Consider the following 27,751-nt stretch of genomic DNA (forward strand, 5'->3'; position numbering starts at 1 on the left):
TTCTTCCTAATGACTCTAAAGGCCACTTTATAGTCAGTGTGAATGGACGAGTGGGTGGTGAGTCCCTGGCTGCCTCCTGGAAGGTGCCTCATCCCCTGAAGCCTTCAGAAGCCCTGACAGGCGTTGCTGCTCCTCTACCCATGGGTTTTGTGAGCCACCTCATCCTCCCACTCCCCATCCAAGGCAGAGGTTCCTCCAGAGGATGACTCAGTGCTGGTTTCATGGGATGAGTCACCCTCTGCAGTTGCCCCTTGCTCTCCCTGGGCCCCAGAGGAAGCCCAGTTGACATCAGACATCTGATGTTGGAGTCAGGAATAACGGTGCTCTGAGGACATCCGCTCACCACAAACCCCAAGGCACTGCCTAAGTCTTGTGTCAAGCCCTGCAGTACCCAAACCATGACAAAAACATGGGGCAGAAGGAGAAGCCAAGGGCTTGTCCCCATCCCACCAGGTCTGGCTGCACCACAGCATGGTCACCATCCACCTAACAGGAGTATTCCACATGGACTTCCTCATCCCTGTCAGCTCTTCACCCAAACTCTCCTCCTGCCCCTGTGACCCAACCCTCACCTTCAGGGCTGGTGGCACCAATCCTGCAGTGGGGTCAGGCTGTGGGAAGCAGAGGTTAAGCAGGTTGAGCTCCCAGCACGTCTGTAAAGGGGCTCCTTCCCATGAAGTCGGTCATGAAATCATTCCCTCACCCGATGATGAGCCTAAAAGTCTTTGACAGCGTCCCTGGAAGGCACTGTCAGCTGTGATTGTCTCAGACATGGCACCCCAGGCACAGGCAGCCTCTAGCTGACTTGGGATGATTGAGACTGGGACAAGGAAGGTTTAATTTATTACTGTATTTCCTTCTCCACCCACCTGTCCATCCCAGTCCATAGTGGAGTGGCACTGCATGAGCAATCCCCCAGGTCTTACTGTGCAGCAGGAGGTCTGTGAGACACCGTGCCAGCTCCCAGGAGGATTTACAGGGCCCAGGTCTCTTGCTGTGTGACTGTGCTCTCCCCAGCTGGCATGGCAGGGACGGGGGTCTCTGCATGTCTGAGTCGTGAAAATCCTCATTAACACAAGCGAAGCATTTCACAGTGAAGCTGTTCCCTGTCCCCCAAGGGAAGATGCCCGTTTGTCAAGCCCAAATGCTTTAGGTGGGAAAACACCAATGTTAGGAAAGGCAATCAGGAGCAGTCAGCATGGATTCACTGAAGGGAAATCATGCTTCACCAACCTGATTGACTTCTACAATGAGACAACCTGGATGGATGAGGGAAGAGCAGTGGATATTGTCCACCTGGACTTCAGCAAGGCTTTTGGCACTGTCTCCCACGATATCCTCTTAGACAAACTCAGGAAGTGTGGACTGGCAGAGTGGATGGTGAGCTGGATTGAGAACTGTGTTTCTGATGTGTTGCTCAGGGACACGGTCTAGTGGTGGACCTGGTTAACTTACTGGTTGGACTTAGATCTTAGAGATCTTTTCCAACTTTAATGATTCTATGATTCCATGAACTGGCTGAATGGCAGATCCCAGACAGTCGTGATCAGCAGCACAGGGTCTAGTTGGTGGCCTGTCACTAGTGGTGTCCCCCAGGGTTCAATACCCAGCCAAGGATGGTGTAATTCATTAATCAATGCCTTGGATGAAGGAGCAGATGCCTCCTCAGCAAGTCTGTTGATGACACAAAGTGGCTGATCCCCCAGAGGCCTGTGCAGCTCTTCAGAAGAACATCAACAGGTTGGAGAGATGGGCAGAGAAGAAGTGTCTCAAATTCAACAAATCAAATGCAGGGTCCTGTACCTGGGGAGGAACAAGTCCAGGCACCAGCACAGGCTGGGAGCCAACCTGCTGGAAATCAGCTCTGTGGAGAGGGACCTGGGGGTCCTCATGGACAACAAGCTGTCCATGAGCCAGCAATGTGTCCTGGCAGCCAAGAAGGTCAATGGGATCCTGGGATGCATTAGGAAGAGCATTGCCAGCGGGTTGAGGGGGGTGATCCTGCCCCTCTGCTCAGCCTTGGTGAGGCACATCTGGAGAGCTGTGTCCAGTTCTGGGCTCCCCAGGACAGGAGGGACATGGAGCTCCTGGAGCAGGTCCAGCAGAGGCTGCAGAGATGATGAAGAGACTGGAGCATCTCTGTGACAAGGAAAGGCTGAGGGAGCTGGGGCTGTCCAACCTCAAGAAGAGACACTGAGAGAGGACCTCATATATGTCTGTAGGATCTGCAGGGAGGGGGCAGAGGATGGACCAGGCTCTGCTCAGGGGGGCCCAGCAATGGGACAAGAGGAATGGGCAGAAACTGATGGCCAGGAAGTTCCACCTGAACAAAGAAGGAAGAACTTCTTTGCTGTGCAGTGACTGAGCACTGAGCAGATTGTCAAGAGAGGGTGTGGAGTCTCCCTCACTGGAGATATTCCAGAACCATCTGGACACAATCCTGTGCTGTGTGCTCTGGGATGACACTGTTTGAGCAGGGAGGTTGAACCAGGTGGTCCTTTCCAAACTTCCCCATTCTGTGACTCTGTTTCATGGAAACTGTTTTATTTTAGGTCCAAGAAGGTCTTCTGGCTCCATATCCCACCTTCTGAAGTAGCTAAGCATGTCCAAATGGGGATGGGGTGCATCTCCCCTTCCTTGTCAGGTCCAGGGAAGAGGAAGACCAAGAGGTAGAAGGGCAGTTTTGCAGATGTAGGCATAGCCTTTCTGACATAATTTTGCCTTCTTTCCCCTGTTTTACAAGGTCCACCAAGCCGAGGAAGGCAAAACAGACCTTTTGACCCATCCAGACCACTGAGGACATTCTTAAGTCCATGTTCAACATCCACCCTGGCTTGTCCATTCATTCAGTGTTCCTGCCATGCACCCTTGATGTTAATCCCAAAGTCACTTTGCACTTAAAATTCATACATCCACCCACAAAATGCCTCAGAGGAAACAAGGGGAGATACATGGAGTGATCAGAGGGGCCTTCTGCAACTGAAGCCGTCCATCCCCATCCATCCTCCATCTCCATCCTTTGGATCAGGCTGCGCCCGCCTGCGCACCTCGGTTTTGATGAGGATTTTTTTGGAGCCTGGGAGGGGAACGTTTTTCCTGTGAAAGCCACGGAACTGCAGGTTCCATCTCCCGAGCTGGCTCTCAAACACAGAGCAAAACCATCCCCAGCTCTCCCTCCGCTCATTAACGTGCAGCTGGGAGAGAGGCAGGAACTTCCTAATGACTCGCGGCTCCGGAGCGAGGAGCCGGAGCTTTTGTTATTTGTCATGTTGGAGCTGGTTTTACCTTTGATTCCACTGATGGAGGGAGGGGACTGCTGACAGCAAGGGCTGAAAGCAGGCAGCATCAGGAGAGGAGATGAAGGCCCAGCCTAATACCTTTTTTTTCTATCCTGTGCATTTAAAGAGCTGGGCTGGATAATCTGGAGGTTTGGACAGCATGAAACACTTTGCTTTTGAATGGCTGTAGCAATTTAAATGGGGGAACTCAGAGACAGGATTTTTTTTTTTCTCTTCTTCATCATCTTTTAGCATGGTTTTTATTAAAGTGATTCTCATGCAAAGAGCTGGAGTTAACTGATATATTCAGTAATTCCTCCTCTCCAGTCAGAAAACAGGCAGAAAACCACCAGAAAACCAGCCCCTGAAGTCCAGGAGCACTGGAACAGTTAATTTGCTGTGGAAGATACAGCTCTGGCTTTCACAACAGCATCACCAGAGGGCTCCTCCAAAGGGTTCATTCAAAGTGTACATCCAAAGGGTACACCCCATCCCTGCAAGTGTCCAAGGCCAATTGGGTAGGGCCCTGATCAACCTGGGCTGAAGGTGTCCATGCCCATGGCAGGAGTGTAGCACTAGATGGCCTTAGAGACTCCTACCAACCCAAACTATTCTATGACTTCACAAAAGCATATATTTAAATGTTGATACCATTAAAATATCGTATCCCTTGGGGTTTTTTTCGTTGCAAACCAACCAAACCTCACCGTTTATTGCACTTTGTTGTTTTTGCAGACAATAGATGATTTACGAAAGTGTTAATTTCCTATAGCAAAAGTTATAATGGGATACCAAAGTAAAATTGATTTTAAATTACCATGGCAAGCTTGCAGAAACACTCCCATTATTCAGTGGAATGGGTGAAGGAGCTGCAGTTTTCACTGCTGAGATGGAAAATACAGTATTTAAGATCACGGGCTCTTGAGTGACGTTGCTGGGCTTTGGTGACACCATCATGGTGGAATCCTGTTATCAGGGAACATGTTCTAGGTTGAGAACAACCTGGTCCATGAGGAAAAGCTGTGTTACTGTTGGGTTTTACTGTGTTTTATTGAAATGATTCTGGCAGGGATAGTGCTGTGACAATCACCGAGGAGCTCTCTCCTTTGATTGGGGTAACTGCGGGAATTTCAGGCATGCCTTTGCCTCATGGGGACTTGTCCTTGATATTCCTAGAAGCAAGGATTGTCCCTTCCTTGCAGCCGCCTCTGTGCGTGGACAGCTGCCCTCAGCTGGTGCTTCCCAAATGAACACCATTTTTCACTTGAACTGGCATCCTAAATTAACTTTCACTGAGGGTGGGATAGGGAGGAGACAGATTGCAAAGATCAAGGGCTCCAGCTGAAACACAAAGTCTGCTCGAGCTGAGATGATGTTTTCCAATTCTGGAATGGATCAGGAGCATTGTGATGAAAGTTAGACCTGAGGACACTCCTAAAGCCATAGAAATTATTTTTGGGGTCACACCCTGAGGGCTTTACCCTTCTTCTGGGGCCTGGCCAGGAATGAGCAGGATCTCAGTGTCCTAAGGCTTTGTAGAGACAACAGCTCTCCCAGACTGGCTTAAACTCAGGGCGTCGGAGCTGCTTTCCCGTGGAAGACTGACAATATTAAATGTTTACAATAAGTTGACGTAAGGCATTATTACATCTTGTTCTTCCTGTTTTGTGAGAGCTCAGCTACAGAGGAGCTGCCCTGCTGTCTGGACTCCCCTGCTCATCCCATTCCCTGCAGGCATTGGATGTGCCCACCCAGTTTTGAAAGCTCGGAGGGTTCAAGAGCGTGGAAGTGGCCAGATTCTGCCTGTTGGCCTCAGGGCAAGAGAAGGACCCTGAAGTGCTTAGTTAATTACTTTTTATGAGGTCCCAGAGACTGGAACGAAGCTCTCTGCTAAAAACAATTCCTTTCCTTGGCCCAATAAATGACACGAGCCCTAAAACTGCTCATCCCTCACCTGATGCTCCTGTTCCGTAAACATCGGGTAAGGAAAGTGCTTGTTGGCACTCAGGAGCACACAGGGACTCCAGGATTTGACACGAATAATTCATGGGAATGTTTGCTCCCACACGAGGAGCTGCAAGGAGGAGATGAAATGAGACAGATCATTTGAATTCCCCGTTGCCGTGGCTGCGGACGAGGGTTCACACGCAGATGTTGAGAGTACCCACAGCACTAAGCTATTTATTTACATCATAACCATTCCTAATCCAGTGTGGATTCCAGGGCAGCAGGGGAAGGGAAGCAGTTACACAGTAAGATGGATCTGTGACCTAATGGAGGCAGGGTGAGCTCAGAAATATGGGGTTTGCTGCGTAAGACCATGGGCGGTTTACCCTGATTTCCTACGTTATGGCTCTGCTTGTTTGAGGGCTGGAACCCGGAGGATTTATGGCTTCAGAATAGAAACCAGTGTAATGATGTGTCCAGAGAAGGGAACAGAGCTGGGGAAGGGGCTGGAGCACCAGGAGCAGCTGAGGGAGTTGGGGGGACTCGGCCTGGAGAAAAGGAGGCTCAGGGGGGACCTTCTCGCACTCTGCAACTCCCTGACAGGAGGGAAGAGCTAGGGAGGGGCCAGGCTCTGCTCCCAGGGAACAAGGGACAGGACAAGAGGAAACTGCCTCAAGTTGTTCCAGGAAAGGTTTAGACTGGATATTAGGACACTTTTCTTTGCTGAAAGGGTTGTCCAGGCCTGGCACAGCTGCCCAGGGCAGTGATGGAGTCCCCATCCCTGGAGGGACTTAAAAGCCATGTGATGTGGCACTCGGGGACATGAGTTAGTGGTGAACATGTGGTGCTGGATTGATGGTTGGACTGGATGATCTTAGAGGTATTTTCATAGCCGGGGGGGGTGGAGCTGCAGGACTGTAATCCTACACAATTCCCTTTCTACTTCACCTCCAGTGCCACATCACTCAGCAACTGAAATTCTAAGTTGGCTCTGAAGGACTTGACATTTACTTTTGTTAAAAACAGCTGTGTCTCTAAACCCACTGTTTTATTATTTGGTTGCCATTTTGTTGGTTGACACTTCTGAAGAGTCCAAACCTCAACCCCACCATGCCTCTCCCTTGTCTCTTTCTCCCCTGTGGATCTGACCATTTTAGTTTCTGGACAGAGAGTTTGGGTCACTTTGAGGCCAAAACTAATCGGATTAAAATAAGTACCTAAATGAGACACAGGGCTGGATGTGATCAGTCAAAAACCTGAATTTACTGATTTTTATAAACTGAAATCAAATTCTGCCATACCTAATGTTAAACTCCTCATATTTGGGGGTTCCACTGAATAGTTTAGATCTCCCTCTGCAGCACTGCTATGGTTCAAATCCATCCCTGGGATTCAAGGAGCTTTGGCAGGGTAAATGGACAGGAAATTACGTCAGAAGCAAAATCTCAAAAATCATAGAATCACAGAATCATTAAGGTTGGAAAAGACCTCCAAGATTATCAAGCCCAACCTTCAATCCATCACCATCTTGTCAAGCAGACCAGAGCACTGAGTGCCACGTCCAGTCATGATTTTGATTTCCCCTCCCTGGATTAGATATTAGGAAAGATTTATTTACAGAAAGGGTTCTAAGCATTTGAACAGGTTGACCAGGGTGGTGGTGGAGTCACCATCCCTGGAAGTGCTCAAAAAACAAGCAGATATGGCACTTGAAGACATGGTTTAGTGATGAACACAGTGTTGATGGTGCACTGATAGTTGGTCTTGATGATCTTGGAGGTCTTTTCCAACCTTAATGATTCCATGATTCTGTGATTCTGTTATTCTTGCCAGTCTAGAAACGTGCCTAGAGTGTTTCATCAGCCTCAGCCCTGACCCCTCTAACAGGGTTTGGAGGGAACCTGTCTGGGTGAACGTCCCATTGGGATGACAATGGCAGCAGGGCTGGTGGTATCAGAGGAGGCTTTTCTCCTCCCTCCCAGTCATGCACAAATAAGGGCAAGAATGCCTTTTGTGCTGGGCTGTGCTTTTTAGGAGGGGTCTTGACCTCACCTGAACCATCAGCAAATTCCCAACTCGCCCAGATTCCCGGTGTGTGCCTTCCCTGATGGCTGAGACGCGACAGCGGCGGTGGGAAATCAAGGGTCAGGTTTTGCCTCTTCCACAAGCTCCCTCTGTGACTGCAGGCGATTTATTGCATCTCTCAATGCCTCAGTCCCCTGCTGTTAATAACACATCTTTTCCTTTGCTGTGTTTCTGTCCTTGTCAGTTTAGATTGTAAATCCTTCAGGGCAAGAATTGTCTCTTACTATGCGTGTGCACCGGACTCGCTACAATCAAACTCTGATCTCAGCAGAAGTCTTCTAACATGGCTATAATATAAATATCAGTGATACCTAAGAGCCAGCACTCCTGGGTTCTGTGCCTGGGCCTCTCAACCCTGCACTGCATCCAGGATGAACTATTTTATCCAGTTCTAAAATAAAAAGTGTCTAAAGTAGTGGTCAGAAGGACTGGCTGAATGGGAGGCAGAAACAGGATCTATTTATGAGTAACTTTAATGTAGGGTTGATGGGGTGCAAGAATTGAATAACCAGTTGGGAATAACTGATAAGAATTAGATTTGGCTTCCTACAAACCTGATCCTAAGGGAAAAAAGGGAAGGAGTTGCACTTACTCTCTTCCAGTTGCACTTACTCTCCACCCTCATGACCAGTGACAGGACTCGTGGAAGAGGCATGAAGCTGAGTTGGAGGGGATGTAGGTTGGATTATCGGGAGAAAGTTTTTCACCCAGCGGGTGATTGGGCACTGAACAGGCTCCCCAGGGAAGTGGTCACAGCTCCAACCTGTCTGAGTTCAAGAGGCATTTAGACAACACTCTCAGGGAACAGGGTGGGATTGTTGGGGTGTCTGTGCAGGGCCTGGAGCTGAACTCAATAGGTCCCTTCCAACTCAGTGTGTTCTATGATTCTATGGTTTTATGATGCTATGATTCTATGATTCCGTGATTCTATGATTCTGCTCATAGGGCTGATCCAACACTGGAGCAGAGGACTTGTGGACAGTGTCTTGGCTCCACTACTGTCCTGCTCCTCACACTTCCCAGCCTTCTCCATTTGCTGCCTTAACAAACAAAGCTGTTCAGAGAGGTTTATTCTGCTCATGTACCGCTCTCTGCTGCCTACAAACCCTCTGTGCTCCCAAACCTCCTTTATATGCTGCTTCCCTTCTCCGAGCACTGAACAGTGACATCTCTGTCAAAGGGCAGAGCTGGTGACAGGACGACCAGCAGCCCTGGAGGTTGCAAGGACAGAGGGTCTTGGTGGTTGTGGCTTGCAGGGACATGCAGTCCATGCTGTCAGTCTCACAGCCAGGGATTCTTCCAGCTGGTGCTTGCAGTGGCCATCAGGGGCCAGGGAAGGGCAAGATCTCTGTGGAAAATGCATAAATGGAGCAACAAATAGCATGAGGAGGAGGAGGAGAACCTGCTTTCTTGTCTGTGGAAAGGTGGAGTTTGCCTGCCTGACTTGGTAGCCTCTTGCTGTAGAGATTCCCCCTCTGGACTGAGACCCAAGAGCTCTATTCAGTTGTCCAAATGTGGGTCTGGAAGGGTAGAGGTCTTCTTCATGCCTTATATCCCACCTGCCAGCCGTCCTTTGATATCTGATATTCTCTGAAACAGTCCCACATGCCTATGAGTCTTGTCCCTGGTCTCCAGCTTCTTCAAGGATGCTTGGAGAAGCCAAGTAGGGATTATGCACAGGATTGTCCTCCATGGGGAGTTTCACTGAAAGGCAAGATTACTCCTCTGGGTGGAGAAGGATGTGGAAGTTATGGGACAGGGTCTGTTCTTGATAAGATTTATTCATAGAATCATAGAATAGCTTGGGTCAAAGGGACTTTAAAGACCATCTTGTTCCCACCCCTGCCATGGGCATGGACATCTTCCACTATCCCAAGCCCTGTCCAACCTGGCCTTGGACACTTGCAGGAATGGGGCAGCCACAGCTGCTCTGGGCAACCTGTGCCAGGGCCTCCTCACCCTCACAGGGAAGAATTTATTCCTAATATCCAATCTAAATCTACCTTATCACTTGTCCTGTCACTCCATGCCCTTTTTAAAAGTCCCTCTCCATCTTTCTTGTAGGATCCTTTCAGGTACTGAAAGGCCACACTAAGGTCACCACAGAGCTTTCTCTTCTCATGGCACGTGTCACCTTCCCAAGGCTGTGCATTTTCTCCACAGAGAAAAAGAAGACCAAGTTAAGAGATGGGAATAAAACACATCCCAGCCCGGTCTGAGAGCTCCCATTCCAGCTGTCAGATGGCAATGCATTCCATTTCCATGTGAAGTTTGCTTCTCACAGGAGAACTTCCTTTCCTACCTGTTGGCATGGCCCCTGACACTGCCCCAGTCTCCCATGTCCCCCAGATATTTTCCATGGGGGAAGTAGAAGTGATTCCTCAAAGTGACATATCAAAATGACAGCAGGGAGATGAGAGGCATGTGATAGGGGAGCGATGCCAAGGAGTTGGGAGACATCTGGTATCAGCCATCAGCTCTCAGTCAGTCGTCTGGATCCTTCTGTAGTCAAGGGAAGGAGACAGGAAATCTGTAGGAGGTGTTGTAGACACTTATATTGGGATGGGATGAGTGGCTTTCTGGGAATCTGTCTTTGATAAAAGATGGAACCGAGATGATGAGTTTGGATCAGCTTTCCCACTTTTGGACAGCTGAAGTAAGAAAGGGAATCCCGTTTGAGGAGACTTGGATCTACTCTGGTGGTTCCAGAAAAGATTCTTAGTCACATGAACTTACTTGAGCTTCGCAAAAAAGCTGGAGCAAACCCCTACTGCAACTCAGGCCACCCCAGAGGTTTGGGGGTATCAGAGAGGGGAGACATTTGGCACAAAATATTCATACAGAGAAATAGGTGGTGTGAGGAAAGACAAGGAGAAGGCATCCATTCCCAAATCTACCTTAAAAAGCGCAAGATTGGCATCCTGCTTTTAGCCGTCACCTCAAGTGGCAGGACACGCAGGCAAGGGGGGGTTGGAAGGTGGAAGTTTAATTCTCTCCACAGCTTGGAGATGACTCAAGGCTGCAGCATCCTCTTTCCAGCAGAGTGTCCTCATGATCCCACGTTGGTAACCGGGCCCGCTGGCTCCCGGCCACCCCGCGCGGCTCAGGAAGCGTTTCCGGCTGCAGGGAATTGAGCCCCGGCAATATCCTCCCCGGGCCACCCTTCGAGCCAGCAGACAAGAGTCTTCCTGACACGCTGCCATGTCTCAGGAAGTGTTTAAGTGTTGGATATCCTGCACTGCAGCCCCAACACGGGAATCTGAGAGCTTTGTCTCCTCGCTTGGCTCGGGGTGGTGGATGGGTTTGCCTGAGATGCTCGATGGCCAAGGTCAAGCCCTTCCTTCACGTCTGGTAAAGAAGGAGTTTGAACCCACAGAAAGAGGTTCGGACCCACAAAAAGGGATTTGAACACACAGGAAGTGATTTGAACCAATAAAAAGGGATTTGAACCCAAAAGGAAGGATTTGAACACAAAAGAAGGGGTTTTAACCTACAAGAAAGAGTTTGAACCCACAAGAAGAGGTTTGAAATGACAGGAAGGGGTTTGAACCTACAAGAGGAACTTTGCACACTCAAGGAGAGATTTGAATACACAAGAAGAGTTTGAACCAATAAAAAGGGGTTTGAACTCACAAGAAGAGGTTTGAACCTGCAGGATGGGGTTTGAACACACAGGAAGGGGTTTGAACCTACAAGGAGGTGTTTGAATGCCTGAGGGGAAGTTTGAACCCACAGAAAGGGGTTTAAACCTACAAGAGGAGGTTTGAACCCACAAGAGGAAATTGGAATACAAAAGAAGGGATTTAAACTCTCAAAAATGGGCTTGAACCAACAGGAAGGGGTTTGAACCCACAGGAAGGGGTTTGTTTTCCCCCACTCTCCTGGGTGGCAAGAGTGGGCACACAGGGACTGTTCCTAGTTGGGTGCTGAGGTGGGGCAGCATGTGGGATGGTGTGTTGGAGGCAGGGGAGGATGGAAGAGGAAATGATGAATCTTTTGGTGGCCCAGACCAGTCCCTGGTGTTGGATGGGTCCTCCTGTGTCTGTACCATAACTTACCTGCTCTGGGGGCTCAAACACCTGATGTTTTAGATTAGGATTTGAAGGATTTCTGTCCTGGGCTGAGATGCTTACAACCAGCTGCAAATTTTTAACCAGTCAGGGCTTGGCTTTGGAGGCAAAGGGCAACCTGAGTCAGATTCAGAGTTTGTAGTGCAAGGATTGTGTCAAATCCCAGCTCCCTACAGTGGCAGGTTGGATGCTGAGCTCTGTGATCACAGGTTTATGAGGAGGACATACAATAATAGAAGGAATCATAGAATGTGCTGAGTTGGGAGGGACCCACGAGGATCACCGAGTCCAACTCCTGGCCCTGCACAGGACACCCCAACAATCCCACCCTGTCCCTGAGAGCGTTGTCCAAACACTCTTTGAGCTCTGGCAGCCTTGGGGCCGTGACCACTGCCCTGGGGAGCCTGTTCAGTGCCCAACCACCCTCTGGGGGAAGAACCTTTTCCTGATATCCAACCTAAACCTCTCCTGACTCAGTTTCACACCGTTCCCTTGAGTCCTATCCCTGGTCATGAGAGTGAAGAGATCTGTATCTGCCACTCTGCTGCCCCTCACAAGGATGTTGAAGACCCCAATGAGGTCTCCCCTCAGCTTCTTCTTGTCCAGCCTGAACAGACCCAAGTGACCTCAGCCACTCCTCACAAGGTTTCCCCTCCAGACCCTTCACCATCCCTGTGGCCCTCCTTTGGACACTCTCTAACAGCTTAATGTCTTTTTTATATTGTGGTGCCATCTCTCAGAGCTTTTTCAAACCAGTTGCTCCTGGCAGGTTCCTCCAACATCTTCTCTGCAAATGTAGGTGACAGATGCTGCATCCTGTGATGGTGTTGGAGGTCCTGACTCCTGTGAAGGGCCAGGCAGGACCTGTAGGGGTAGGAGGGCTGACAGACAGTGTCAGGCTGCCCCTGGGCACTGTGCCTACTACAGGGCCCCTTTGGACATGTGCACAGGGGGCACATCCCTCTGCTGCAGAGCCATTCCCTAAGCCATGGCCAACAGCCACCGGCAGCAGGTCACAGGAGAACAGGTCCCTTGAAGGTGGGGTGATGGGAAAGAAGGGTCCCAAAAGCAGGAGAGTGGTTGTGGCGCTTCAGGTAAGGTACAAACACCTGGCTGGGGATAAACATGTGGTGGGAGGGGGTTACCTGGGGAGGAGCTGGGGAGGGCAGCGAGAAAGGACATTTTGGACTCACAGTGAGACTCTTCCTCACAGAATTACAGACTCACAGGGTGGTTGGAAGGGACCTTAAACACCATCTCGTTCCAACCCCCCTGCCATGGGCAGGGACACCTTCCACTAGACCAAGTTGCTCCAAATCCTGTCCAACCAGGCTTTGAACACTTCCAAGGATGGGGCACCCACAACTTCTCAGCTGAGCCCAATGTACACCAGGGTTCTTTTTCTTCAACCCATAACTGCAACCTCCCCAGCTGAACTTCCTTCAGATCCTCAACAACCAAAACATCTGTCCTGCTCCTGTTTAGGAGCAGATCCCTGGAGTGTGGGAATCTATTCCAAATCCATCCCAACAGGCAGCTGCACCACCTTTCCCATCCAGTTCTGCAGCATGTGACACACAATCTCAGAGTATCCAACTGGTCTCACCACACACCTTCCTTCCGGGGAGGAAAACTTCCATGTTCTCCATTGCCTGGGATCTTTGCCTCACTGCACGAGTGTAAATCATCCCTCCTGGAGGGAGAAGGCAGGAGAAAACAGTGGAGCCAAGGTCAGGGCTTTGGAGACAGCACACAGTGCCAGCAGGGAAAGGCTGCATGTTTGCACTTCAGAGAGGCATTTGGGCAGTAAATGACAGAGGCACTGAATTATTCCATGGGAGAGGGAGGGGGGTGTGAGCACAGGAGGGGAAAATCCATTCATTCATTACAGAAATCAATAGCCCCCACGTGTCATTCAAGCTGGCCTTCCCCTGGAGAAGTGCAAGATGGAAGAGACCTCGACTGCTTTGCTGATGGGAGCAGAAACTCTGCCCGGGCTCAGCCAGAGGAAGGTGCCGAAAGAGATTATTCCGTGGTGACTCCTGAGTCACGCCTGGATCAATGAGTCCGGCAGTTTATTGGTGCTTCTGGGATATATCTCGTCTAAGCATTTACCATAGTCAATGTTAATGCAAACATCCTCTGTGCAGTGCAGGGAAGCTGCCTCGGCTGGATCAGGAATACAGGAGGCATCCGAATGGGCCCGGGAAGCATTTTGAGTAGCAGGAGGTTGAAAGGACACGTGTGAAAACAAAAGGTTTTCTTTTCCTTTGGATTAGGCACCTTGCACTTCCAAAAGGAGCCCATCCAGCAGGGACAGGGAGACAAGGACCTCCCAAAGTGGTGGTTGGGCTAGATGGTCCCTTACGACTGAAACACTCTATTCTATTCCATTCCATTCCATTCTGTTCTAAATTAAAACCCACCAACCACCCCTAGCTCGGGGGAAGTCATTTAACCTCCCTGCCTCCATTTCTGCACCTAACTGTGCATGAACATCCATCCCCTGGGCTGAGCTGCAGGATTCCATACCTCGCCTCCCAGATGCTGTTTGCTGGTGGAAAGCTCCTGTGACCGCATTTGTGTCACTTGGATAAACTGTCTGCTGGCACGGGAAGACTCAGCTGTGCCCAGAGGGTGGTGGAGCGAGGACGTGGTCAGGTGGCTTCACTTTTATTAAGCTTCAAGCAGCGAGCTCCTTTAAAATTAGTAGGAGAAAAGGAAAAAAAGAAAAAATGCTGAAGTAGTGGGTAATATTCTACCTGGGCTGGTTCTTCTCCTGGATGTGATCACTAGAAAGTAGTCCTGTTTGTCATATTATTTAAAATCAGTCTTAATTAGGAGTTAACTATCAAATGAAACAACTGCAATTGCAGCCATCCATAGGTTCCTGCATAGCTTGACCTGCTTCATTTTATTACATGTATCCTTGCTGGCAGCCCCCAGCAGCTGGGAAAAATCCTGCAAGTAGGCAAAGCTGCTGCCAGGCTCATGGTTAATTTTAATCACGGGGCTGGGAGGAGGCTTGTAAAATAACTGCAGGTGAAGCAGGGAAGGATGCTCAGGTGAACTTCCAAGGGGGAAAGGGGTGTTTCTGCAGGGATCAGCTGAGGCAAGGGTTTCTATACCTTCCAAAAAGGCTGTGTGTCCTCTCCTGGTGGCTTACCACATCCTGGTGGCCTTTGAAAAGTCACTGTGAGGCTCTTTTGATTCTCCAAAGCCCCAGGAGACGGCACGGGCCGAGCGCGGAGCAGCGTGTGTCTGTTTGTGAGGCGCTGCCTCACCAAGGGCCCCCCCCCAAAGAACAGAGAACCTCCATCCACGCTTCAGAACCCACCAGTGCATTTCCTCTGGCCAGGAATAGCTGATGAGTAATACGAAGCAGCAGAGGTAATAAATATTAAAGAGCTGGAAAATGTTAAAGTGCACGGGCAGCGGGGCTGACGGGCGCTGTGGGTGTGAAGCGCGGGGAGCGTCCACGGGCATCTCGTGCAGGGTTTGCTCCTCATCCTGGAGGGAAAAAAAAAAAAGTAGGGATAAACGTTGCAATTATTTTTTGTTAATTATGTGCTGGAAGGCATCGTGCGTTGCAGCGAGCCGGTGAGCTCATCCCTGGCCTCATTCCCTTTATGGGTCCAAGCCATGGTTTTCCTGGCGTGATGTGTCTGGAGCACAGGAGACACAGCCGGTGGGAGGAAGGAGATGTGACACCAAGCATCTGAAAATGTGGTGATGAGGTCTTGTTTCCCGGGAAAACATGGCCAAAGGATTGCAGATTTGGGTTAAATACCTCATGGTGCTTTACTTCCTCATCCCTAGAAGTGCTCAAGGCCAGGTTAGAGGGGCTTGGAGCAACCTGGTCTAGTGGGAGATGTCCCTGAACATGACAAGGGGTTGGAATGGGACAAGCTTTAAATTCCCTTCCAATCCCAACCATTCTGTGATTCTGTGATTCTACAGTGGGTGCATTGAAGGTGGCAGTTCATGAAGGGAATCCATCTTGGCCATTACAAGAGGTCATTGGAGATGAGGCATCAACTCAGGTCCTGCAAGCCCTGAACTCCCCCCTGCCCCTCTCAGCCCCTGGTGTGGCAGTTCCTCAGCCAGGGCTGATGGTGATGGCAGTAAGATGCCATTTCTGTGCTGGAGTTTCCTTCCAGTCCCTGCTCCTTTCACCAGACACCAGATATAAGGGCCATGGGGCAAAGGTCCCCTCTAATTCTTCCTCCACCTGACTAGAGCCAAAATGCCCATGAAGACCTTTCTGTCCCTTTTTCTGGCCCCCATCAGGGCCCATATTGAGATGCAGCTGGATGGGGCTGACTGTGGAGGGACAACAAGGGTTAAACTCTCTCCTGGCAGGCTGGGAGGACACCGTGTGATTTCTTCGAGCCCGGGGAAGGAAGGCAAGCCCTTACTAATGTATGCGCAGCTTCTGTGGAAGTAAAAATAGCCCTGATCTGAGGCTGCTCTTCCAGGATTTCACAGGCGCTCACCCAATTTTTAGCTCCTTCTCCTCAAAGGGGTGGCAAAACGCAGGCGACAGTCTCAACCCCCTCCCGCAAAGCCGCCGCGGCGGGAGCTTTGCTCCAGGGATGCCTCTGGAGCACGGAGGAGCCGGGGATGTGCTGCTGAATGTGCAGTCCCAGGGCCGTGACGGTCCCTTGCAAGGCTGGGGTGGACTCAGGCATCCCTGAGCAGCATCCCGAGGATTTTCTGGGAGTCCTGGTGCTTTGCTCTGCAGCAGCGTGTGCCAGGGAGGGATGGAAGCGGCGGGGAGGGCTCGCTGCAGCTGGCAGTGAGCCACAGCTCTGACCCTGGCAGCTCTGCAGCAGCTCTTTGCAGCTCCACCAGGTCCTCAAGAACCAGCTCCCCTTTTCCTAAGCAGAATCCTTCCCGCCCCAAAACTCCTCCTGGCTGGTGTTTTTCTGGCGTGCTGTTAAAAAACTCCTGGAGCATCCACCTCCTCAGCTCTACAAAGCCACTGTTCGTGGGGGTTAGGAGAGATTGTGCTGCGTGGAAAAGTCTTGTCTGGTGATTTCAGGCCCTGCTTCAGCATCAGTGACCTTGATGGCCATGGAGAGAGTAAATACTGTAAATGTAGTGAATGCTCTCCTAGAATCCAAATCAGTTCCCTGATCTCCCAGTGAGAGACACAACCCTCTTGTCTTCCCCAGCAGCCGGAGCCCGGAAATAGGAAATGTTTCCCTCTGAGGGAAGGAATAAGCTCCCAGTTGTGTTACTCTTTGGCTCTGGGGTCCACATCAGTTTCTGAGGGTTTAGACCACAGGCAATCTGCAGTATCTGCTCAGATCATTGGACTCATGACCCCAAACTGATTTGTTAAGTTCCTCAGTATGTGGAAAACCCCTGGAAGAGAAAACCAGTGTGTCTCCGTCTCCAAAGGACTCACTGCTGGTAAAAGACATGACTTTCCCTTCTCCTGCTCTGCATCCTCCACTGACAGATCTTGGAGGCTTGCAGAGAACCGTGAGGAGATGAAGATGTGTCCCTGCCTTTGACTGGTATCCCAGAGCAATGCCAAGTTCTCCTCTCCTGAGATATCCTGTGGCTCTGGTGGGTCCACACCAGATGCCAAATCACTTCTCAAGACCATCTGGGTTAAATGCTGTAAAATGGCCCATCCTATTCAAAGGGGAAGGCGACTATTCCCACGTGTCTCTGAGCATCATGCGCTTGAACACTCATGTTTTGGGAGCCCTCAGGCATTTCTTTGGATTTTCCCTGAAACTTCCCTTGCTTGGAGCCAAGACAAGTGAATCAAAAGCCCTCCACTTTATTTTCAAGGTTTTCCTCTGTTCCTGTAGGACTTACTGAACTGGGAGCAGTTTTATTTCCAAAAGGAGAGCCCTGACGTTAAACCTTATTTTTGCAAACACACTTGAAGGAAAAATTCAGTCTGAGACCAAGTTCCTCCTCTCTGTGTAAAGCTATTTAACAGCTTTGATTTAAAACAGAAGGCTTAGCCGGAGGCAATAGCAGTAGGTGTCGGAGTATCCTTTAAGTAAATAAGTGTGTGCAAAATAGGGAAGGGACTGGGGTTTAAGTATTCATAACTAATTTGGGGGGGGGGGGGAAATCTGTGATAAAAGAGAGCATTGGTCTCAGTGCTAGGACGTGAGACCATCCCACATGTGATGGATGCTGGGACATATCTGTGCAGCACCCATCACTGCGACACCCTCTCCAGCTACCCCGCTCCTTTGAGCAGCACAGAGATGCTTCCCACATTAAAATCAAAAAAGGGCATTCATACCCCGGTGCTGGAGGGATCTTGGGGCTTGTTTTTCTATTTTGGAGCTCTACATCTCGCAAAATAATTGGCTAGTGAAATCATAAACGTGATTTCCACGAGCCTGGCTCGAAACAATGAGAGCTCCCGCCAGAAAGCTATTCTCTGATTCTGTATTGATTTACTGAGCAAAGATCTGGGAATAGGGATTCTGCAACATGGATATCAAGGGGAACCCCACAGCCCATGGGGATGCAGCAAGGAGAGGCTGCCTGGCTGCTTCCAAAATTGGAGTTGTAATGAATATTCCAATAGAACTTTCATGACTGTTTTTGCAAACAAAGAAATACTGGCCAGGCTCTGGCTGAGCGTGGATAGCTCAGTAACTACCAGATTTGGGAAAGTTTGGCAAATCAAAGCCTTATGATTTGTATCTCTCCTTTTAGTTGTGATCTTTCAGCCTGTGAGTCAGAGAAAATTACTCTGCAGCTGGGAAAGGAGAGGAGTCCCAAAGGTGAACACCAGAAACATCCCCCAGACTGAGCAACACAGGGATGAGCAGCTCAAGCACCTTTGGCCTCTGGAGCTTTATCTGCAGTGATGCCCTTGCCCCAGTTTTTTACCCTGTGCATCTGCTGGAGGTGATGGCCACAGTGCCTGTCAGCAGGATGAAATCACACCTGCAGCCCTGCCTGTGGTCTCACAGCCCCAAATATCTGCTTAAACCATCAGTAAAAAAGGATTTAGACAAAGACCATGAGCGATGCCTCAGAGAAGGTCATACAGGTGTATGTCCCATTCAGCTGCTGAGGACACTACTCTGAGGTTGTCAGAGCACCCTGTTTTGTGTATCAGAGCCCCCAGATTATCAGCCATGAGTTAAATCAGCCTGCAAATACCAAAGCTGTGGGAACCAGTTCCTAAAAATCCTACAGCATCGCGATTTTATTATCTCCCTCAACTATTCGATGGAATTGATTCTTTCCAAGGAGGGGCTGATTTGGAGACTTCCTTCAAATACTGAAAGTGATCTTGGGCTGAAAATCTTTTCACTATCCCTGGAAGTGTTCAAAAAAGAGTGGATGAGGCACTTGAGGACATGGTTTAGTGGTGCATAGGGTGGTGGTGCTGGGTTGATGGTTGAACTCAATGCCTTGAGGTCTTTTCCAACCTGAAGGATTCTCTGAGTCTGCAGTGACCGTGGTTAAGTGCTGGCACAGGTTGCCCAGAGGGGCTGTGGAGTCTCCATCCTTTGAGATTTTCAAAACTCAGCTGCACAAGACCACGAGCCTCGATCCAGACACCTCTAAAACCCCCTTCCAATCTAAATTATTCCATGATATGATCCTTCCCAGCATAAGTTTTATAAATCAGCTGCCTCTTTTGCGGTTGGTGTCTAGTAAAGCCATCTGTGCTTTAAAACAGCTTTAAACTGGCTTAGAATATGAAATTATAACAGTTTCTCTCATGTAGCAGAGGACTGGGACTATCATTCTTTCAAGTAGGTATTTCAGTTGCAAATAGTATTTTGCAAAAAGTAAGAGTTTCTGGTATAAAGGGACATTCAAGTATCGTCCTCTCTCAAATACGCGCATTTAAAGAATGGGGGTTTTTAATTAACATGAAGACCAGAATTTTTTAACTTGCTGCTTATTGTACCTCTGAATTAGGGGTATTCCAAAAGTCTGACTTGACACCATCCTTTGACTTTAAAACTAAAATTTAATCCATTAAAATTTTGGCTAAGGCTTTCAAGATTCTCACTCACTAAGAGAAGTTTTCACGCAGGGTTAAGGACATAAGGAGCCAAGAGGCATGTCAGGGTGCTAGAAAACATGAGAAGAGATTGATGCAGTAAACTGGGGTACAGTTTAACTCAAAAATGTTAATATGGGCCAAGTAGTGCAATTTTGTCACCTTGATGAAATGGCTGTTGTGTGATCTTGTCGTGAGTGACTCCAAAGCCTGATGCTGGATCACAGTGATGTTGTGATGAGTGGGGAGGTGGATAAAGTCTCATATTGGAGTTCCAGGTTCGGCACCAGGATGATGATAACTCCCTCTCAGAAAGAGTTTCTTCACTGAAAGGGTGGTCGGGCATTGCAGTCCCCATCCCTGGAAGTTCTTGAGGAATGACTGGACATGGCACTCAGTGCTTTGAGCTGGTTGACAAGGTGGTGATTGGTCACAGGTTGGACTCAATCTTGGAGGTCTTTTCCAACATCAATGGTTCAGTGGTTCTATTCTACGATTCTATTCTACAATTCTGTGTTCAGAGTCCTCCATGACCTACTGGTCTGCACAACTCGTGGGTGATGTCATGCCATGCATTTAAGTGCCTTAAAGGCATGGAATAAGCTTATTTTGTGTTCAGCAACATTCTCCTCCAATAAGTAAGACAAGGCACAGAATGGAGATTATTAACAGTTTAATAGGAGCTGGTAGAAACAATTAGGTAGATAAGGGGTAGCTTTACACTGAAGGATGTTTACTGAGCAACAGAGAGCAGAAAGTGCAAGGCAGAAGGACTGGAACTTGATGAATACACTTCCTGTTGCATTTTGTTCACTTTTAGGTATAAACCGTATGACGAAATCCCAAAAAGTGGCAAGATGTCAGAAAGCTCTGAGAATCTCAGTTCTGAAAATCAGGATGAAAGTCATCAAAATGCTGAGAGATTGTAGTTGTATGTGCTTGGGATGACCTGTGAAGAGGCTGGATTAGAGGAAGGGCTTGTGTAGAAATAAGGATTCCGTTCTTGCTTTTGAGATGGAAAGTGATCTTTCCAGTTCAGCAATAGTCCCCAGCCTGGTTTTGGCACAACAAAAGCATTAGTGGTGTGAATAAGTCCTGCATGCTTTGAGGATTAGTCCAGGCCATGAGCTGTTCCCTAGAGAGAGTTTGGATGCAGCCCCTTGTTCTGGAGGAGTTTGATGCCATGGAAGCAGCCAGATGAAGCTGCGATGTATCAGCACCTGGGTGGGACCCTGAAGTTACTACTTTGATACTCCAACTAGTGGCAGCAATAATCCCTCTGTGAATCCTCATCACTAAAGCTTGTGACATTATAACCAAGAAAACAAGCACTAACAAATGTTGATCCTGAGCACGCTGGTGGTGATGGGAACTGCAAGTTTGATTTTGATTTTTTTAAATAGACGGCGTTTTACTTTCACGCTCCCCCGTCGCCCGAGCGCCGCATCTTATATTGCTCTTAGATCTTTCAGAAGGAAAATAATTCATTAAAATTAAAAAAGCGGGCCAAAGCCGCAGCTGGTGTAAATTGCTGGAGCCCTGTGGATGCCAGCTCGCTCCAGCTGAGATCTGGCCTCACATAACCTCATTTTCAGGGGATGTTCAGGCAGCCTCCTCTCCCAGCCTTCCAGCCAAGCAGTTCCACGTCCTCGTTTCCTCCCTTCTGAGAAGGGGGCTTTTTATCTGTGAAAACCCTCCAGTGCTCAAGGCCAATGGCCTCCTGCAATAGTGAGCCTGTGGAGGAGGTGGCAGGAGAGTGAGCTGTCAGATGGATAATGTGCTGCATCCCACCCCTCTCCTTCCAGGAGGGAGCACCAGGGAGAAGGTTGGTGCCACGGGATTATGAGGGAGGTGGTGTCCACCTATACAGTTGATACCACAACACCAAGGTCATAACATGCTCCTGTAGTGCCATGGTGGAATTCTGAACACAAGCCCAAGTGTGCCCAGCTGGCCAAGCAGGCCAATGGCACCTGGCTTGTACCAGCAGTGGTGTGACCAGGGAAGTGATTGTCCCCCTGTGTGGACACCCTGGTGAGGCCACACCTCAAATCCTGAGGTCAATTCTAGGCCCCTCATAACAAGACATTGAGGGGCTGGAGCGTGTCCAGGGAAGGGAACAGAGCTGGGGAAGGGGCTGGAGCACCAGGAGAGGCTGAGAGAGCTGGGGGGGTTAAACCTGGAGAAAAGGAGGCTCAGGGGGGAACTTCTGGCTCTCTGCAACTTCCTGACAGGAGAGGGGAGACAGGGAAGGGTCAGGCTCTTTTGCAGGGAACAAGGGACAGGACAAGAGGGAACAGCCTCAAGTTGTGCCAGGAGAGGTTTAGATTGGATATTACAGAAAAATTCTTCACTGAAAAGCTTGTCCAGCCCTGGCACAGCTGCCCAGGGCAGTGGTGGAATCACCTTCCCTGGAGGTGTTCCAAAAGCACGGATATAGCAGTTGTGGACATGGTTTGGTGGTGAACACGGTGGTCCTGCATTGATGGTTGAACTTGACGATCTTCAATGTGATTCTGTGACTGAGTCTGGCTCAGATGGAGCCAGTTTTCCCCACAGCAGCCCTCACAGTGCTGTGCTTTGCATTTGGAGCTAGAAAAGGAGTTGGAAACACCCCAGTGTTTTGGCTACCACTGGGCAGCGCTCCCACAACATCAGTGCTGTCTCCTCAACATTCTGCTCCCACCAGGAGGGAAAGATCCTGGGAGGGGACATAGCCAACAGCTGACCCAAACTGACCAAAGGGATCTTCCACCCCACATGACATCACTCAGATAAAAAAGCTAAAAGAAGGGAGGAGAAAGGGGGACCCATTAGTTTTTTACAACGTTTGCCTTCTGGATCAACCAGCACATGTGCTGAAGCCCTGCTTCCCAGGAAACATCTGGACATTGCTTGCTGATGGGAAGTAGAGAATGAAATCTTTGGGTTTTTTTTCCTTTGCTTGCCTGTGTGCAACCTTCACTGTTGCTTTAGTAAACTGTCTTTATCTCAATCTATAAAGGATTTTTCTCCATCATATTTTCTGCCTTCCCACACCATCCTGCTGAGGAGAGGAGTGATAGAGCAGCTTGGTAGGCTACTGGCATTCATCCAGGGTCAACCTACCCCACGTGGCAAGGTGAGGTTCTCTGGGGAGAAGTGAAGGAGGTTAGTGAGACCCTGGGAAGATGCTGTACCCACTGCCATCCTGCTCTTGACAAGCCCTACTAAGCCAAAGGGACATGTGAGGTGCTGCAGGCATCAGTTGCAACCTACTCAGCAGAGTTAATTTTCTGAGCTCCTCCTTTCCCCAGACACCTCTTTCTGGCTTCTCCAGCATGTTCTCCCATTTTCAAGCCAGGGTTTGCTTCTCTGAAAGGAGGAATTGGTTGGGCTCAGTCAAGAAGAGTTTCCCAACCTGGAGTTGTTGGGAGTGGAGTGAGTACATCAAATACTACTTTCCATATTTCTTTATACCTATACTAGTAAATTAGGCAATTTCAAGGCCTGCTCATGGGCACTTGTAGCTTCATCATGCCCTGTGCAGGGCCAGCAGTTGGCCTTAATGATCCTTGTGGGTCCTTTCCAACTCAGGATACTCTGTTATTCTACGATTCTACGCTCAGTTCTGAGCATAATCACTGGATTGATCCAGTCTTGCTGGGACCTTTCAAGTCACCATAACCTGCACAGGGTTCAGGACTCTGTAGGCACCAGGGATCATTCCCAATACTGAGTATGAAGGCAGCTGCCTGGTTTTGGAGGATGAGAGAGTTGATTTCTGTGGTCAGTCCTGGCCCACTGGCCTCAGGAAAAGCAATCAGTCCTTTGTTGTCTCTTACAGTCTGAGATTCCTGACCTTGGTCAGCTTGTGGTTGTGTGGGCCAGGCCATGAGGGCTCTTTTTTCCTCAAAGCATAGCCCAGGGCCTGTGCTGATGAGCCTGTCTGTGCTCTTATGACCCTCTCACACATCCACATCCTCTTCATCTCACGCCAGCCCGTTGCCTGAGGCGTCCTGGTGGTGATACCCGGAGCCACCTCCAAAAATCAAACCATGCCAAGGCTCAGGCACCATCCTGCAATAGTCCACCCAGTTCCACTGTCAACACAGTCTCTGGAAATTATGGCCAAGTCCAACTAAGATGGGTGTAGCCACACGGAGTGGAGTCATGCCAGCTGGCCAAGGACAAAGGCTGGTTTTTGGTCTCCTTTGTTTAATGACAGAGACAGAGCCTCTGCCTCCAAAACCCATCCACTGCCATCCACATGGAGCATCTTTTTCCGCAGCACTCGGGGGAGGGTGTTGGGTTTTTTACAGTAGGAGCATCTCCTGCCTCCTGTGCTTCTCTCCAAAGGTTATTTGACCACATTTCTGGATCCAATGGCTTTGGCTCCATTGGCGCAGGGACAGCAGTGACTTTGCCCCGTGCAGTTCGTGTGCTGCTGCAACATCCGTAGTAAATAAGCGTGAGGGTAATTACACCAACAGGAATTCTGGGAATCCTGCCAGGAGGGAGGGCACAGCCAACCCTTTGTGCATTAAAAAAAAAAAAAAAAATCCCCCCAATCCCCCTCCCAACCCCAAATTAGTTCTATCTCTTGAAGCCATGATGAGACTCAGAACTAAAAATATACACAAATACACACACTCTTGTATATAAAAATAGCCAGCATTCCAAAAAAAAAAAAAACAAACCAAAAAACAAGCCTAAAGTTAGGCTCCTGTATCCAAAATTAAGCTCTTAAATAAATAAATTAGCCTGATTTTCAAAAGCGCAGAGCGGTGAATGGTTTTCTCTGACATAAGAGGAAGCATCGTGTTGCTAAAGATTGAAGATCAGGCCCGAATATGGATTTGAAAGTCTAATTATAGAAGCCTGTTTGGTACCAGCTTGACCGAGAACAACAAATTTCAGGTGAAATGACATTGATTTTTTTTTCTTCTTTCTTCAGAGTTTGTCTACACTTAAGCAGTGTTAGTGAAAGTAGGAAAATCCCTCAAACAAGTAAATAAAATACCACAAGGAAATAGGTAAACTGGAATAAAACTGCTTACACCAGTGTTGAACATTTGTGTTTGGAAATAAGGTTAAGAAATATCAGTGTCAGAGCTGCATGAAATTTTATGTTGATTAATTAAGTAGATATTTAGTAATTGTTGGAAGCCTACCAGGTAGAAATATTGCCTTTCCCAGTTATTCTCAGAATATTTCCCAGTTAAGCTCACAATTGACTGGCACCAAGGAGGAATGGGGTTTTAGTCCTTCTTTTCCTCTCTTTGCCAGATTTGAGTTTGAAGGAAGCTGAAGATGCAGCACCATATTTTGTCGTGGACCAAGGAGAGTACAAAGGAAAATTCATTTCCCTTCAGCCCCAAACGGTCCTTGGAGCTGCTTTGCTCACGTGCTGGGACCATTTGCTGGCCAATATTGTGCCAAGGGATTCCTGAGGTCCCAGTCTCATGGGATAGGAACAGATTTGTCCTTCTGGGTCTTCCTGCCCAGGTCAGATTGGGCAGGGCTGGGTTTTAGGGTGTGAAGGAGAATGTCCACCGTGGATGCAGGACCATCAGCAGGTGGGGCAGTACTCCACTCATGTTTATGTTGTGGTTAGAGGAACCCAAAGATCTGAGTTTAGATGCTGAAAGACCTTTCAGAGCACCTTTTTGGTGTTGTAGGACTCAGTTTCCTCCTCTATGGAAGAGCAAAACACAGCTGACCTTTGCCAAAGGCTGTGGGCTCAACAACCAGGACAATTTGGTATTTCTGTTATTGCCACTGTTCCGACCATTGATGGAGACAGGATCAGGAAATTATGTTACTCCAATGTATTTTCATGTCCTTTCATGATGCCTCTGTGAATTGTTCTCATGTCCTCTCACTGTGGCCAGTAAGAAACATTCAGGCTTAAATTGTGTGGATGGTGGTGAATCCCTAGAGATCAAGGAGAAATCATTGCAGGATTTGGTGTCCCTTCTTTAGTTTCTTCCTAATCTTTTTGAGTGACTCAATGTCACTGTTATGGTTTGGTTCAGCCAACCTGGAGTGCTTGGAAAAGTATTTTTTGGTCTTAAAAATAACCCAGAAGTGGAGACAGGTGACGGGAACAGCAATGTGGAAGAGTAGAGGTGTAGGAAATGTCACCTGTGAGAGGAGACTGAAAGAATTTTTTTCTGCAGAAAAGGAGGCTCAGGGGGGACCTCCTCGCTCTCTCCAACTCCCTGACAGGAGGGGGGAGCCAGATGGGGGTTGGGATTGCTCCCAGGGAACAAGGGACAGGACGAGAGAAAATGGCTTCAAGCTGTGCTAGGGGAGGTTTAAATCGGATATTGGGAACATTTTCTTCCTGGGAAAGGGTTGTCCAGCCCTGGCACAGCTGCCCAGGGCAGTGGTGGAGTCCCCATCCCTGGAGGGATTTAAAAGCCATGTGGATGTGGCTCTTGGGGACAGGGGTTAGTGGTGGCCTTGGCAGTGCTGGGGGGAACAATTGGACTCAATGATCTTAGAGCTCTTTTCCAACCTTAATGATTCTGGGATTCTATGGGATTTTTCAGTCTGGAGAGAAGAGTTTATGTGGTAACTATGTGCAAACAGGTAAATGGCTGCAGGGTGAAAATGAATAAATTCTTCTCCTTGTCCATGGCTGAGAAGATGAGAAATGAGTGACTTAAGCTTCAGAAGAAGAGTTTCATGTACCAGCAGGAATAGGAGCTTCTGGGGAGTGGAGGCCATCCAGAACTACAGGACAGATTTGGTGGCAAGAGTTTGGCAGAGGTGATGGTGTCTTTGCCCGTGAGCAGCACCTTATGGGCACCATCACCTTGGGTTTTGGTGGCCCTGTGTCACTGATATTGTAAAAACCATTTGCGTGGTCCACTTTTTCTGCTTTCTCCTTGAGCCATTACACTCTCCCTGACTTTGCCTTTCCAGCTGAACCGCATTTATTTAATTCCTTGCATGGGTGAAGGGAAGGCAGGATCCCTCCATTGTGCTGCATCTTCTGGGGCTGGGATCTTCCAGGGAAGTGCCAAGCACAGGTGGTGGATTTGGGCATGTTGGGGACTGGGAGAGCAGGTGGTCTACGGCCATTCCCACCCCACTCGGGGTCTGCTGGGATGTCACACCAGTGTCACCAGTGTCGTATGTGACTGGCGTAGCATTTTCTCGAGCGTCGAGCCCCATCTGGTGGCTTTCCTGCGTCATTTTTCGTGTCCTTGCGGACTTCTTTCGGGATTTTTCGTCTTCTGTGCGCGTGAAGTGCGAACGGGAAGGAAGGACAAGGTGCTGGAGAAAGGGCAGGGCTTGCAGAGCAGCCTCGGCAAGCTTCCTGTCCCCGGGTGTAATTTGGAGACACAGAGGCTGTCGAGACTCCCGTCCTTCCCTCCTGCTCTTTCTTCCTTGCTGTACAGTCTCGCCCGCGTGGCAAGGAATGATCTAATCGTTCTGGCGAAACCCCAGTTAGTGCTGTGAGCCCCTCCCAGAGCCTCCAGAAGGCACTTCATCCCGCTGCCGCGCTGGCATCGGGGCTGGGACAGATGAACAGTCCCGGGAGGGGACATTTCTAACTATTGACTGGCTCAGATGACCAACTTTAGGGCTGGCATTAGGGGAAATGATTCCCATCCCAAAAAAGGCTACAGCCACCACTCAGGATGGGAAGGAAGAAGACCCAGTATTAGATCATCAGTCCCTGGAAGTGTTCCAGGGACAGGCTGGATGGAGCTCTGAGCAACCTGTGACAGGTGACAGGTGTCCCTGCCCATGGCAGGCGGATGGAACAAGATGATCTTTAAGGTCCCATCCAACCCAAACCATTCCAGGATTCTATGATATCTGGGAGCATTGGAAAGGACCCTGTTTTGGGAGAGGCTTCCTTTCCTAGATGCCATGATTGCTGTGGCACCTGGGAACATTGTGCTGCCCTGCCTTGGTCAGGTCCATTTACAAAGATTGCCCAAATGTCCCCTGAAGGGAAGTTGTGTCCCCAGAGTGAGATTTGCAGGTCTATGGAAACAGAGCAGTACCTGTCTGTGCACAAGGCACCTCCTTGTAGTCCAACATTGCCCAAAGTCCCCATAGCTGACCGGTGGCAAGCTGTGGCCTTTTGCATCTGTGGGTCACACCTGCTGAAGGTGAGGGTGGTGTCTCATTGCTCCACTTCTGATGAAATAGGGTCAGATCACAGAATCATAGAATCATAGAATATCCTGAGTTGGAAGACACCCACAAGGATCATCAAAGTCCATCTCCCAGCCTGCACAGCACAGCCCCAAGAATCCCACCCTGTGCCTGAGAGCATTGTCCAAATGCTTCTTGAACTCTGGGGTTTGTGACAGAACCTCCTTATCAGAGTGCTGAAGGGACTTAGATGGTCTGTCAAT

General features: G+C 49.1%; 1 protein-coding gene and 2 long non-coding RNA genes across 3 annotated transcripts in view; 1 reads left to right on the top strand and 2 right to left on the bottom strand.

Moving 5' to 3' along the window:
- XKR6 (XK related 6) overlaps positions 1-27,751 on the top strand; it is a 180,389-nt gene that overhangs the window by 129,369 nt on the left and 23,269 nt on the right. The window lies entirely within an intron of this gene.
- LOC135412449 (uncharacterized) lies at positions 12,118-14,649 on the bottom strand. Its single transcript, XR_010429653.1, has 4 exons — positions 14,509-14,649; positions 13,913-14,078; positions 12,994-13,073; positions 12,118-12,244 (listed from the first exon to the last, which is right to left on the bottom strand). It is a non-coding gene; the product is annotated as an uncharacterized LOC135412449 (long non-coding RNA).
- Positions 26,288-27,615, bottom strand: LOC135412442 (uncharacterized). The gene is made up of 2 exons (XR_010429647.1): positions 27,395-27,615; positions 26,288-26,614 (listed from the first exon to the last, which is right to left on the bottom strand). It is a non-coding gene; the product is annotated as an uncharacterized LOC135412442 (long non-coding RNA).

The sequence above is a fragment of the Pseudopipra pipra genome, chromosome 3 (assembly GCF_036250125.1).
Source record: "Pseudopipra pipra isolate bDixPip1 chromosome 3, bDixPip1.hap1, whole genome shotgun sequence".
Classification (NCBI taxonomy): domain Eukaryota; kingdom Metazoa; phylum Chordata; class Aves; order Passeriformes; family Pipridae; genus Pseudopipra; species Pseudopipra pipra.